The sequence below is a fragment of the Pristiophorus japonicus genome, chromosome 17, assembly GCF_044704955.1.
Source record: "Pristiophorus japonicus isolate sPriJap1 chromosome 17, sPriJap1.hap1, whole genome shotgun sequence".
Taxonomy (NCBI): Eukaryota; Metazoa; Chordata; class Chondrichthyes; family Pristiophoridae; genus Pristiophorus; species Pristiophorus japonicus.
The window spans coordinates 58,997,499-59,012,729 of record NC_091993.1 but is presented as its reverse complement, the minus strand read 5'-3'; positions in this window follow the sequence as shown (position 1 = coordinate 59,012,729).

The following is a 15,231-nucleotide window of genomic DNA, read 5'->3' as shown; positions in this document are numbered from 1 at the left end:
AGCACTGAACCCCGACACTGAACCCCCACACGGAACCCCCACACGGAACCCCCAACGCTGAACCCCTGAACACTGAGCCCTAACACTGAACCCCCAACACCGAACCCCAGCATTGAACCCCCAACACTGAACCCACAACACTGAACCCCCTACACTGAACCCCCAACATTGAACCCCCAACATTGAACCCCAACACTGAACCATCAACACTGAACCCCAACACTGAATCCCCAACACTGAACCCACAGCATTGGACCCCCAACACTGACCACCCCCAACACTGAACCACTCCAAACATTGAACCCCAACACTGAAGCCCAACACCGAATCATCCAACACAGAACCCCCAACACTGACACCACAACACTGAACCCCAACACTGAACCCCGCAACACTGAACCCCCAACGCTGACCACGCCCAAAACTGATCCCCAACACTGAACCTCCAACACTGAATCCCCCAACACTGAGCCTCCAACACTGACCACCCCAACACTGAACTCCAACACTGAACCACCAACACTGAACCCCCAACCCTGAACCCCCAACCCTGAACCGGCAACACTGAACCCTAACACTGAATCCCCAACACTGGCCCCCAGCACTGAACCCCCAACACTGAACGCTAACACGAAACCCCAAAGCTGAACCCCCCAACACTGAAACCCCACACGGATCCCCCAAAACTGAACCCCAACACTGAACCCGCAATGCTGAACCCGAACACTGAACCCCAAAATTAATCACCCGCCGCTGAACCCCCGGAACACTGAACCCCAATGCTGACAGCCCACCACTGAAACCCAAAACTTAACCCCCAACTCCGAGCCCCAACACTGACCGCCAACACTGAATCCCAACACTGAACCCTAACACTGAGCCCCAACAATGAACCCCCAAACATTGAGTCCCCGACACTGATTCCCCAACACTGAACCCCCAACATTGAAGCCCAACACTGAACTCCCGAACACTGAACTCCAACACTGAACCCCCGAATCTGAACCCCAACACTGTGCCCCCAACACTGTTCCCAAACACTGACCCCCCAACACTGGCCCCCCAGCACTGAACCCCCAACACAGAACGCTACCACTGAACCCCAAAGCTGAAACGCCCAACACTGAACCCCCAACGCGGGTCCCCAAAACTGAACCCCAACACTAACCACCCACAACTGAACCCCAAAACCGAACCCCAACACTGAGCCCACAACACTGAATCCGAGACACTGAACCCACAACATTGAAGCCCAACACTGAACACCCAAACACTGAACCCCAACACTGAACCACAACACTGAACCCCCGCCGCTGACCCCCAACACTGAACCCCCAACGCTGAACCCCCCACCACTGAAACCCAACACTGAACCCCAAACGCTGACACCTCAATACTGAACTTCCAACACTGAACACCCCAACACTAACCCCAACACTAAACCCAACATTGAACCCCAACACTGAATCCCCAAACACTGAACGCCCAACAATGAACACCCAACACTGACCCCCCAAAACTGACCAGCCCAACACTGAACCCCAACATAAAACCCCAACACTGAACCCCAACACCGGTTCCCCAAACCGAACCCTCAACACTGAACCCCAATACGGAAGCCCTGAACACTGAAATCACAACACTGAACTCCCAAAACTGACCCCTACATTGAATCCCCAACACTGAATCCCCAACAATGAACTCAAACACTGACCGCCAACACTGAACCCCCACACTGACCCCCCGACACTGAACCCCAACACTGTGCCCCCAATACTGAACCCAAACACTGAACTCACAACACTGAACCCTAACACTAAACCACTGAACCCGAACACTGACCCCCCAACACTGGTCCCCAGCACTGAACCCCCAACACTGAATGCTACCACTGAACCCCAAAGCTGAAACACCCAACACTGAACCCCCAACGCGGGTCCCAAAAACTGAACCCCAACACTAACCACCAACCACTGAACCCCAAACCCGAACCCCAACACTGACCCCAACACTGAGACCCCAACACTGAATCCGCAACACTGAACCCACAACACTGAATCCGCAACACTGAACCCACAACATTAAAGCCCAACACTGAACACCCAAACACTGAATCCGCAACACTGAACCCACAACATTGAAGCCCAACACTGAACACCCAAACACTGAACCCCAACACTGAACCCCCGACACTGAACGCTACCACGGAACCCCAAAGCTGAAACACCCAACAATGAACCCCCAACACGGATCCCCAAAACTGAACCACAACACTGAACCCCAACACTGAACCCCAACACTGAACCCCAACACTAAACCCCCAAACTGACCCCCACCACTGAACCCCCAACACTGGACCCCCAACACTGAACCACCAACACAGGACCACAACACTGAACCCTAACACTGAACCCCAACACTGACCCCCAACACTGAAACCCAAACGCAGAACACCCCAACACTGAACCCCAACACTGACTCGCAATACTGAACCGCAACACCGAACCCCAATACTCAACCCCCAAACTGACCCCCACCACTGAACCCCCAACACTGGACCCCCAACAATGAACCGCCAACACAGGTCACAACACTGAACCCTAACACTGAACCCCAACACTGACCCCAACACTGAACCACAATACTGAACCCCCAACTCTGAACCCCAATACGGACACCCCAAACTGACCCCCAAAACTGGAACCCCAACACTGAACCCCAAAACGGAGCCCCAAAACTGAGCTCCAACACAGAACCCCTAACGGTGAACCACAACACTGAATCCCCCAACACTGAACCTCTACACTGAACCACCAACGCTGAACCCCTACACTGAACCCCAACGCTGACCCCCCAACGCTGACCCCCCAACAATGAACCGCAAGACGGAACCCCAGCACTGAACCCCGACACTGAACCCCCACACGGAACCCCCACACGGAACCCCCAACGCTGAACCCCTGAACACTGAGCCCTAACACTGAACCCCCAACACCGAACCCCAGCATTGAACCCCCAACACTGAACCCACAACACTGAACCCCCTACACTGAACCCCCAACATTGAACCCCCAACATTGAACCCCAACACTGAACCATCAACACTGAACCCCAACACTGAATCCCCAACACTGAACCCACAGCATTGGACCCCCAACACTGACCACCCCCAACACTGAACCACTCCAAACATTGAACCCCAACACTGAAGCCCAACACCGAATCATCCAACACAGAACCCCCAACACTGACACCACAACACTGAACCCCAACACTGAACCCCGCAACACTGAACCCCCAACGCTGACCACGCCCAAAACTGATCCCCAACACTGAACCTCCAACACTGAATCCCCCAACACTGAGCCTCCAACACTGACCACCCCAACACTGAACTCCAACACTGAACCACCAACACTGAACCCCCAACCCTGAACCCCCAACCCTGAACCGGCAACACTGAACCCTAACACTGAATCCCCAACACTGGCCCCCAGCACTGAACCCCCAACACTGAACGCTAACACGAAACCCCAAAGCTGAACCCCCCAACACTGAAACCCCACACGGATCCCCCAAAACTGAACCCCAACACTGAACCCGCAATGCTGAACCCGAACACTGAACCCCAAAATTAATCACCCGCCGCTGAACCCCCGGAACACTGAACCCCAATGCTGACAGCCCACCACTGAAACCCAAAACTTAACCCCCAACTCCGAGCCCCAACACTGACCGCCAACACTGAATCCCAACACTGAACCCTAACACTGAGCCCCAACAATGAACCCCCAAACATTGAGTCCCCGACACTGATTCCCCAACACTGAACCCCCAACATTGAAGCCCAACACTGAACTCCCGAACACTGAACTCCAACACTGAACCCCCGAATCTGAACCCCAACACTGTGCCCCCAACACTGTTCCCAAACACTGACCCCCCAACACTGGCCCCCAGCACTGAACCCCCAACACAGAACGCTACCACTGAACCCCAAAGCTGAAACGCCCAACACTGAACCCCCAACGCGGGTCCCCAAAACTGAACCCCAACACTAACCACCCACAACTGAACCCCAAAACCGAACCCCAACACTGAGCCCACAACACTGAATCCGAGACACTGAACCCACAACATTGAAGCCCAACACTGAACACCCAAACACTGAACCCCAACACTGAACCACAACACTGAACCCCCGCCGCTGACCCCCAACACTGAACCCCCAACGCTGAACCCCCCACCACTGAAACCCAACACTGAACCCCAAACGCTGACACCTCAATACTGAACTTCCAACACTGAACACCCCAACACTGAGCCGCAAGACGGACCTCCAACACTGAACCCCCAACATTGAACTCCCAAAACTGATACCCCAACACTGAAACTGCAACATTGAACCCCCAACACTGAACTCCCGAACACTGAACCCCAACACTGAACCCCCGCAGCTGACCCAGAACACGGAACCCCAACACTGAACCCCCAACGCTGAACCCCCAACGCTGAACCTCCAACGCTGAACCCCCAATACTGAACACCCAACACTGAACACCCCAACACTGAACCCCCAACACGGAACCCCAAAACTGAACCCCCAAACTGACCCCCACCACTGAACCCCCAACACTGGACCCCCAACACTGTACCCCCAACAATGAACCCCCAATGCTGAACACCCCAACAATTAGCCCCAATACTGAACCCCCAAACCGACCCCCACTGAACTTCCAACACTGAACCCCCAACACTGGACCCCAACACTGAACCGCAACTCTGAACCCCAAAACTGAGCCCCAAAACTGATCCCGAATACAGAACCCCGAACGGTGAACCCCAACACTGCCCCCTCAACACTGAACCCCCAAACACTGAACCCCGACACTGAACCCCAATACCGAATCATCCAACACTGAACCCCCAACACTGAAACCACATCACTGAACCCCAACACTGAACCCCGCAACACTGAACCACCAACACTGACCAGCCCCAACACTGAACCCCCAGCACTGAACACCCCAACACTGAACCCCCAACGCTGACCACGCCCAAAACTGATCCCCAACACTGAACCCCCAACACTGAATCCCCCAACACTGAACCTCCAACACTGACCACCCCAACACTGAACTCCAAAACTGAACCCCCAACACTGAACCCCCAACACTGAACCCCCAACCCTGAACCCGCAACACTGAACCCCCAAAGCTGAACCCCCAATACTGAACACCCAACACTGAACACCCCAACACTGAACCCCCAACACGGACCTCCAACACTGAACCCCCAACATTGAACCTCCAAAACTGACCACCAAAAAGGAACCCCAACACTGAAACTCCAACATTAAACCCCCAACACTGAACCCCCGATCACTGAACCCCCGATCACGGCACCCCAACACTGAACCCCCAACACTGAACCACAATACTGAACCCCCAACACGGAACCACAATACTGAACCCCCAAACTGACCCCCGCCACTGAACCCCAAATCTGGACCCACAACACTGAACCCCCAACATTGTACCCCCAATGATGAGCACCCCAACAATTAGCCCCGATACTGAACAACCAAACCGACCCCCCACTGAACTTCCAACACTGAACCCCAACACTGAACCCACAACACTGAACCCTAACACTGAACCACTGAACCCTAACACTGACCACCCAATACTGGCCCCCAGCACTGAACCCCAACACTGAACGCTACCACTGAACCCCAAAGCTGAAACACCCAACACTGAACCCCCAACGCGGGTCCCCAAAACTGAACCCCAACACTACCCACCCACCACTGCACCCCAAAACCGAACCCCAACACTGACCCCAACACTGAGCTCCCGAAAACACAATCCGCGACACTGAACCCACAACATTGAAGCCGAACACCCAAACACTGAACCCCAACACTGAACCCCCGACACTGAACCCCAACACTGAACCCCGGCCGCTGACCCCCAACACAGAACCCCAACACTGAACCCCCGACGCTGAACACCCCAACACTGAACCCGAAACGCTGACACCTCAATACTGAACCCCCAACACTGAACACCCCAACACTGAGCCGCAAGACGGACCTCCAACACTGAGCCCCCAACATTGAACCCCCAAAACTGATACCCCAACACTGAAACCGCAACATTGAACCCCCAACATTGAATCACCAACATTGAACCCCAACACTGAACCATCAACACTGAACCCCAACACTGAATCCCCAACACTGAACCCACAGCATTGGACCCCCAACACTGACCACCCCCAACACTGAACCACTCCAAACATTGAACCCCAACACTGAAGCCCAACACCGAATCATCCAACACAGAACCCCCAACACTGAAACCACAACACTGAACCCCAACACTGAACCCCGCAACACTGAACCACCAACGCTGACCACGCCCAAAACTGATCCCCAACACTGAACCTCCAACACTGAATCCCCCAACACTGAGCCTCCAACACTGACCACCCCAACACTGAACTCCAACACTGAACCACCAACACTAAACCCCCAACACTGAACCCCCAACCCTGAACCGGCAACACTGAACCCTAACACTGAATCCCCAACACTGGCCCCCAGCACTGAACCCCCAACACTGAACGCTAACACGAAACCCCAAAGCTGAACCCCCCAACACTGAAACCCCACACGGATCCCCCAAAACTGAACCCCAACACTGAACCCACAACACTGAACCCTAACACTGAACCACTGAACCCTAACACTGACCACCCAATACTGGCCCCCAGCACTGAACCCCAACACTGAACGCTACCACTGAACCCCAAAGCTGAAACACCCAACACTGAACCCCCAACGCGGGTCCCCAAAACTGAACCCCAATACTACCCACCCACCACTGCACCCCAAAACCGAACCCCAAAACTGACCCCAACACTGAGCTCCCCAAAACACAATCCGCGACACTGAACCCACAACATTGAAGCCGAACACCCAAACACTGAACCCCAACACTGAACCCCCGACACTGAACCCCAACACTGAACCCCGGCCGCTGACCCCCAACACAGAACCCCAAAACTGAACCCCCGACGCTGAACACCCCAACACTGAACCCGAAACGCTGACACCTCAATACTGAACCCCCAACACTGAACACCCCAACACTGAGCCGCAAGACGGACCTCCAACACTGAGCCCCCAACATTGAACCCCCAAAACTGATACCCCAACACTGAAACCGCAACATTGAACCCCCAACATTGAATCACCAACATTGAACCCCAACACTGAACCATCAACACTGAACCCCAACACTGAATCCCCAACACTGAACCCACAGCATTGGACCCCCAACACTGACCACCCCCAACACTGAACCACTCCAAACATTGAACCCCAACACTGAAGCCCAACACCGAATCATCCAACACAGAACCCCCAACACTGAAACCACAACACTGAACCCCAACACTGAACCCCGCAACACTGAACCACCAACACTGACCAGCCCCAACACTGAACCCCCAACACTGAACACCCCAACACTGAACCCCCAACGCTGACCACGCCCAAAACTGATCCCCAACACTGAACCTCCAACACTGAATCCCCCAACACTGAGCCTCCAACACTGACCACCCCAACACTGAACTCCAACACTGAACCACCAACACTGAACCCCCAACACTGAACCCCCAACCCTGAACCGGCAACACTGAACCCTAACACTGAATCCCCAACACTGGCCCCCAGCACTGAACCCCCAACACTGAACGCTAACACGAAACCCCAAAGCTGAACCCCCCAACACTGAAACCCCACACGGATCCCCCAAAACTGAACCCCAACACTGAACCCGCAATGCTGAACCCGAACACTGAACCCCAAAATTAATCACCCGCCGCTGAACCCCCGGAACACTGAACCCCAATGCTGACAGCCCACCACTGAAACCCAAAACTTAACCCCCAACTCCGAGCCCCAACACTGACCGCCAACACTGAATCCCAACACTGAACCCTAACACTGAGCCCCAACAATGAACCCCCAAACATTGAGTCCCCGACACTGATTCCCCAACACTGAACCCCCAACATTGAAGCCCAACACTGAACTCCCGAACACTGAACTTCAACACTGAACCCCCGAATCTGAACCCCAACACTGTGCCCCCAACACTGTTCCCAAACACTGACCCCCCAACACTGGCCCCCAGCACTGAACCCCCAACACTGAACGCTACCACTGAACCCCAAAGCTGAAACACCCAACACTGAACCCCCAACGCGGGTCCCCAAAACTGAACCCCAACACTAACCACCCACCACTGAACCCCAAAACCTAACCCCAACACTGAGCCCACAACACTGAATCCGAGACACTGAACCCACAACATTGAAGCCCAACACTGAACACCCAAACACTGAACCCCAACACTGAACCACAACACTGAACCCCCGCCGCTGACCCCCAACACTGAACCCCCAACGCTGAACCCCCCACCACTGAAACCCAACACTGAACTCCAAACGCTGACACCTCAATACTGAACTTCCAACACTGAACACCCCAACACTGAGCCGCAAGACGGACCTCCAACACTGAACCCCCAACATTGAACTCCCAAAACTGATACCCCAACACTGAAACTGCAACATTGAACCCCCAACACTGAACACCCGAACACTGAACCCCAACACTGAACCCCCGCAGCTGACCCAGAACACGGAACCCCAACACTGAACCCCCAACGCTGAACCCCCAACGCTGAACCTCCAACGCTGAACCCCCAATACTGAACACCCAACACTGAACACCCCAACACTGAACCCCCAACACGGACCCCCAACATTAAACCCCCAACACAGAACCCCCGATCACTGACCCCACGATCACTGAACCCCAACACTGCACCCCAACACTGAAACCCCAACACTGAACCACAATACTGAACCCCCAACACGGAACCCCAAAACTGAACCCCCAAACTGACCCCCACCACTGAACTCCCAACACTGGACCCCAAACACTGTACCCCCAACACTGAACCCCCAATGCTGAACACCCCAACAATTAGCCCCAATACTGAACCCCCAAACCGACCCCCACTGAACTTCCAACACTGAACCCCCAACACTGGACCCCAACACTGAACCGCAACTCTGAACCCCAAAACTGAGCCCCAAAACTGATCCCGAATACAGAACCCCGAACGGTGAATCCCAACACTGCCCCCTCAACACTGAACCCCCAAACACTGAACCCCGACACTGAACCCCAATACCGAATCATCCAACACTGAACCCCCAACACTGAAACCACATCACTGAACCCCAACACTGAACCCCGCAACACTGAACCACCAACACTGACCAGTCCCAACACTGAACCCCCAGCACTGAACACCCCAACACTGAACCCCCAACGCTGACCACGCCCAAAACTGATCCCCAACACTGAACCCCCAACACTGAAACCCCACACGGATCCCCCAAAACTGAACCCCAACACTGAACCCGCAATGCTGAACCCGAACACTGAACCCCAAAATTAATCACCCGCCGCTGAACCCCCGGAACACTGAACCCCAATGCTGACAGCCCACCACTGAAACCCAAAACTTAACCCCCAACTCCGAGCCCCAACACTGACCGCCAACACTGAATCCCAACACTGAACCCTAACACTGAGCCCCAACAATGAACCCCCAAACATTGAGTCCCCGACACTGATTCCCCAACACTGAACCCCCAACATTGAAGCACAACACTGAACTCCCGAACACTGAACTCCAACACTGAACCCCCGAATCTGAACCCCAACACTGTGCCCCCAACACTGTTCCCAAACACTGACCCCCCAACACTGGCCCCCAGCACTGAACCCCCAACACTGAACGCTACCACTGAACCCCAAAGCTGAAACACCCAACACTGAACCCCCAACGCGGGTCCCCAAAACTGAACCCCAACACTAACCACCCACCACTGAACCCCAAAACCTAACCCCAACACTGAGCCCACAACACTGAATCCGAGACACTGAACCCACAACATTGAAGCCCAACACTGAACACCCAAACACTGAACCCCAACACTGAACCACAACACTGAACCCCCGCCGCTGACCCCCAACACTGAACCCCCAACGCTGAACCCCCCACCACTGAAACCCAACACTGAACTCCAAACGCTGACACCTCAATACTGAACTTCCAACACTGAACACCCCAACACTGAGCCGCAAGACGGACCTCCAACACTGAACCCCCAACACTGAACGCTACCACTGAACCCCAAAGCTGAAACACCCAACACTGAACCCCCAACGCGGGTCCCCAAAACTGAACCCCAACACTAACCACCCACCACTGAACCCCAAAACCTAACCCCAACACTGAGCCCACAACACTGAATCCGAGACACTGAACCCACAACATTGAAGCCCAACACTGAACACCCAAACACTGAACCCCAACACTGAACCACAACACTGAACCCCCGCCGCTGACCCCCAACACTGAACCCCCAACGCTGAACCCCCCACCACTGAAACCCAACACTGAACTCCAAACGCTGACACCTCAATACTGAACTTCCAACACTGAACACCCCAACACTGAGCCGCAAGACGGACCTCCAACACTGAACCCCCAACATTGAACTCCCAAAACTGATACCCCAACACTGAAACTGCAACATTGAACCCCCAACACTGAACACCCGAACACTGAACCCCAACACTGAACCCCCGCAGCTGACCCAGAACACGGAACCCCAACACTGAACCCCCAACGCTGAACCCCCAACGCTGAACCTCCAACGCTGAACCCCCAATACTGAACACCCAACACTGAACACCCCAACACTGAACCCCCAACACGGACCCCCAACATTAAACCCCCAACACAGAACCCCCGATCACTGACCCCACGATCACTGAACCCCAACACTGCACCCCAACACTGAAACCCCAACACTGAACCACAATACTGAACCCCCAACACGGAACCCCAAAACTGAACCCCCAAACTGACCCCCACCACTGAACTCCCAACACTGGACCCCAAACACTGTACCCCCAACACTGAACCCCCAATGCTGAACACCCCAACAATTAGCCCCAATACTGAACCCCCAAACCGACCCCCACTGAACTTCCAACACTGAACCCCCAACACTGGACCCCAACACTGAACCGCAACTCTGAACCCCAAAACTGAGCCCCAAAACTGATCCCGAATACAGAACCCCGAACGGTGAATCCCAACACTGCCCCCTCAACACTGAACCCCCAAACACTGAACCCCGACACTGAACCCCAATACCGAATCATCCAACACTGAACCCCCAACACTGAAACCACATCACTGAACCCCAACACTGAACCCCGCAACACTGAACCACCAACACTGACCAGTCCCAACACTGAACCCCCAGCACTGAACACCCCAACACTGAACCCCCAACGCTGACCACGCCCAAAACTGATCCCCAACACTGAACCCCCAACACTGAAACCCCACACGGATCCCCCAAAACTGAACCCCAACACTGAACCCGCAATGCTGAACCCGAACACTGAACCCCAAAATTAATCACCCGCCGCTGAACCCCCGGAACACTGAACCCCAATGCTGACAGCCCACCACTGAAACCCAAAACTTAACCCCCAACTCCGAGCCCCAACACTGACCGCCAACACTGAATCCCAACACTGAACCCTAACACTGAGCCCCAACAATGAACCCCCAAACATTGAGTCCCCGACACTGATTCCCCAACACTGAACCCCCAACATTGAAGCACAACACTGAACTCCCGAACACTGAACTCCAACACTGAACCCCCGAATCTGAACCCCAACACTGTGCCCCCAACACTGTTCCCAAACACTGACCCTCCAACACTGGCCCCCAGCACTGAACCCCCAACACTGAACGCTACCACTGAACCCCAAAGCTGAAACACCCAACACTGAACCCCCAACGCGGGTCCCCAAAACTGAACCCCAACACTAACCACCCACCACTGAACCCCAAAACCTAACCCCAACACTGAGCCCACAACACTGAATCCGAGACACTGAACCCACAACATTGAAGCCCAACACTGAACACCCAAACACTGAACCCCAACACTGAACCACAACACTGAACCCCCGCCGCTGACCCCCAACACTGAACCCCCAACGCTGAACCCCCCACCACTGAAACCCAACACTGAACTCCAAACGCTGACACCTCAATACTGAACTTCCAACACTGAACACCCCAACACTGAGCCGCAAGACGGACCTCCAACACTGAACCCCCAACATTGAACTCCCAAAACTGATACCCCAACACTGAAACTGCAACATTGAACCCCCAACACTGAACTCCCGAACACTGAACCCCAACACTGAACCCCCGCAGCTGACCCAGAACACGGAACCCCAACACTGAACCCCCAACGCTGAACCCCCAACGCTGAACCTCCAACGCTGAACCCCCAATACTGAACACCCAACACTGAACACCCCAACACTGAACCCCCAACACGGACCCCCAACATTAAACCCCCAACACAGAACCCCCGATCACTGATCCCCCGATCACTGAACCCCAACACTGCACCCCAACACTGAAACCCCAACACTGAACCACAATACTGAACCCCCAACACGGAACCCCAAAACTGAACCCCCAAACTGACCCCCACCACTGAACCCCCAACACTGGACCCCAAACACTGTACCCCCAACACTGAACCCCCAATGCTGAACACCCCAACAATTAGCCCCAATACTGAACCCCCAAACCGACCCCCACTGAACTTCCAACACTGAACCCCCGACACTGGACCCCAACACTGAACCGCAACTCTGAACCCCAAAACTGAGCCCCAAAACTGATCCCGAATACAGAACCCCGAACGGTGAATCCCAACACTGCCCCCTCAACACTGAACCCCCAAACACTGAACCCCGACACTGAACCCCAATACCGAATCATCCAACGCTGAACCCCCAACACTGAAACCACATCACTGAACCCCAACACTGAACCCCGCAACACTGAACCACCAACACTGACCAGTCCCAACACTGAACCCCCAGCACTGAACACCCCAACACTGAACCCCCAACGCTGACCACGCCCAAAACTGATCCCCAACACTGAACCCCCAACAATGAATCCCCCAACACTGAACCTCCAACACTGACCACCCCAACACTGAACTCCAACACTGAACCCCCAACACTGAACCCCCAACCCTGAACCCGCAACACTGAACCCCCAAAGCTGAACCCCCAATACTGAACACCCAACACTGAACACCCCAACACTGAACCCCCAACACGGACCTCCAACACTGAACCCCCAACATTGAACCTCCAAAACTGACCACCAAAAAGGAACCCCAACACTGAAACCCCAACATTAAACCCCCAACACTGAACCCCCGATCACTGAACCCCCGATCACGGCACCCCAACACTGAACCCCCAACACTGAACCACAATACTGAACCCCCAACACGGAACCACAATACTGAACCCCCAAACTGACCCCCGCCACTGAACCCCAACACTGGACCCCCAACACTGAACCCCCAACATTGTACCCCCAATGATGAACACCCCAACAATTAGCCCCAATACTGAACAACCAAACTGACCCCCCACTGAACTTCCAACACTGAACCCCAACACTGAACCCACAACACTGAACCCTAACACTGAACCACTGAACCCTAACACTGACCACCCAATACTGGCCCCCAGCACTGAACCCCAACACTGAACGCTACCACTGAACCCCAAAGCTGAAACACCCAACACTGAACCCCCAACGCGGGTCCCCAAAACTGAACCCCAACACTACCCACCCACCACTGCACCCCAAAACCGAACCCCAACACTGACCCCAACACTGAGCTCCCCAAAACACAATCCGCGACACTGAACCCACAACATTGAAGCCCAACACCGAACACCCAAACACTGAACCCCAACACTGACCCCCCGACACTGAACCCCAATGCTGAACCCCCGCCGCTGACCCCCAACACAGAACCCCAACACTGAACCCCCGACGCTGAACACCCCAACACTGAACCCGAAACGATGACACCTCAATACTGAACCCCCAACACTGAACACACCAACACTGAGCCGCAAGACGGACCTCCAACACTGAGCCCCCAACATTGAAGCCCAACACTGAACTCCCGAACACTGAACTCCAACACTGAACCACCGACTCTGAATCCCAACACTGTGCCCCCAACACTGAACCCAAACACTGAACCCACAACACTGAACACTAACACTGAACCACTGAACCCTAACACTGACCCCCCAACACTGGCCCCCAGCACTGAACCCCCAACACTGAACGCTACCACTGAACCCCAAAGCTGAAACACCCAACACTGAACCCCCAACGCGGGTCCCCAAAACTGAACCCCAACACTAACCACCCACCACTGAACCCCAAAACCTAACCCCAACACTGAGCCCACAACACTGAATCCGAGACACTGAACCCACAACATTGAAGCCCAACACTGAACCCCCGACACTGAACCTTAACACTGAACCCCCGCCGCTGACCCCCAACACTGAACCCCCAACGCTGAACCCCCCACCACTGAAACCCAACACTGAACCCCAAACGCTGACACCTCAATACTGAACCCCCAACACTGAACACCCCAACACTGAGCCGCAAGACGGACCTCCAACACTGAACCCCCAACATTGAACCCCCAAAACTGATACCCCAACACTGAAACCGCAACATTGAACCACCAACACTGAATCGCCGAACACTGAACCCCAACACTGAACCCCCGCAGCTGACCCAGAACACGGAACCCCAACACTGAACCCCCAAACGCTGAACCCCCAACACTGAACCTCCAACGCTGAACCCCCAATACTGAACCCCAACACTGAACCCCGCAACACTGAACCACCAACACTGACCAGCCCCAACACTGAACCACCAACACTGAACACCCCAACACTGAACCCCCAACGCTGACCACGCCCAAAACTGATCCCCAACACTGAACCCCCAACACTGAATCCCCCAACACTGAGCCTCCAACACTGACCACCCCAACACTGAACTCCAACACTGAACCCCCAACACTGAACCCCCAACCCTGAACCCCCGATCACTGAACCCCCGATTACTGAACCCCAACACTGCACCCCAACACTGAACCCCCAACACTGAACCACAATAC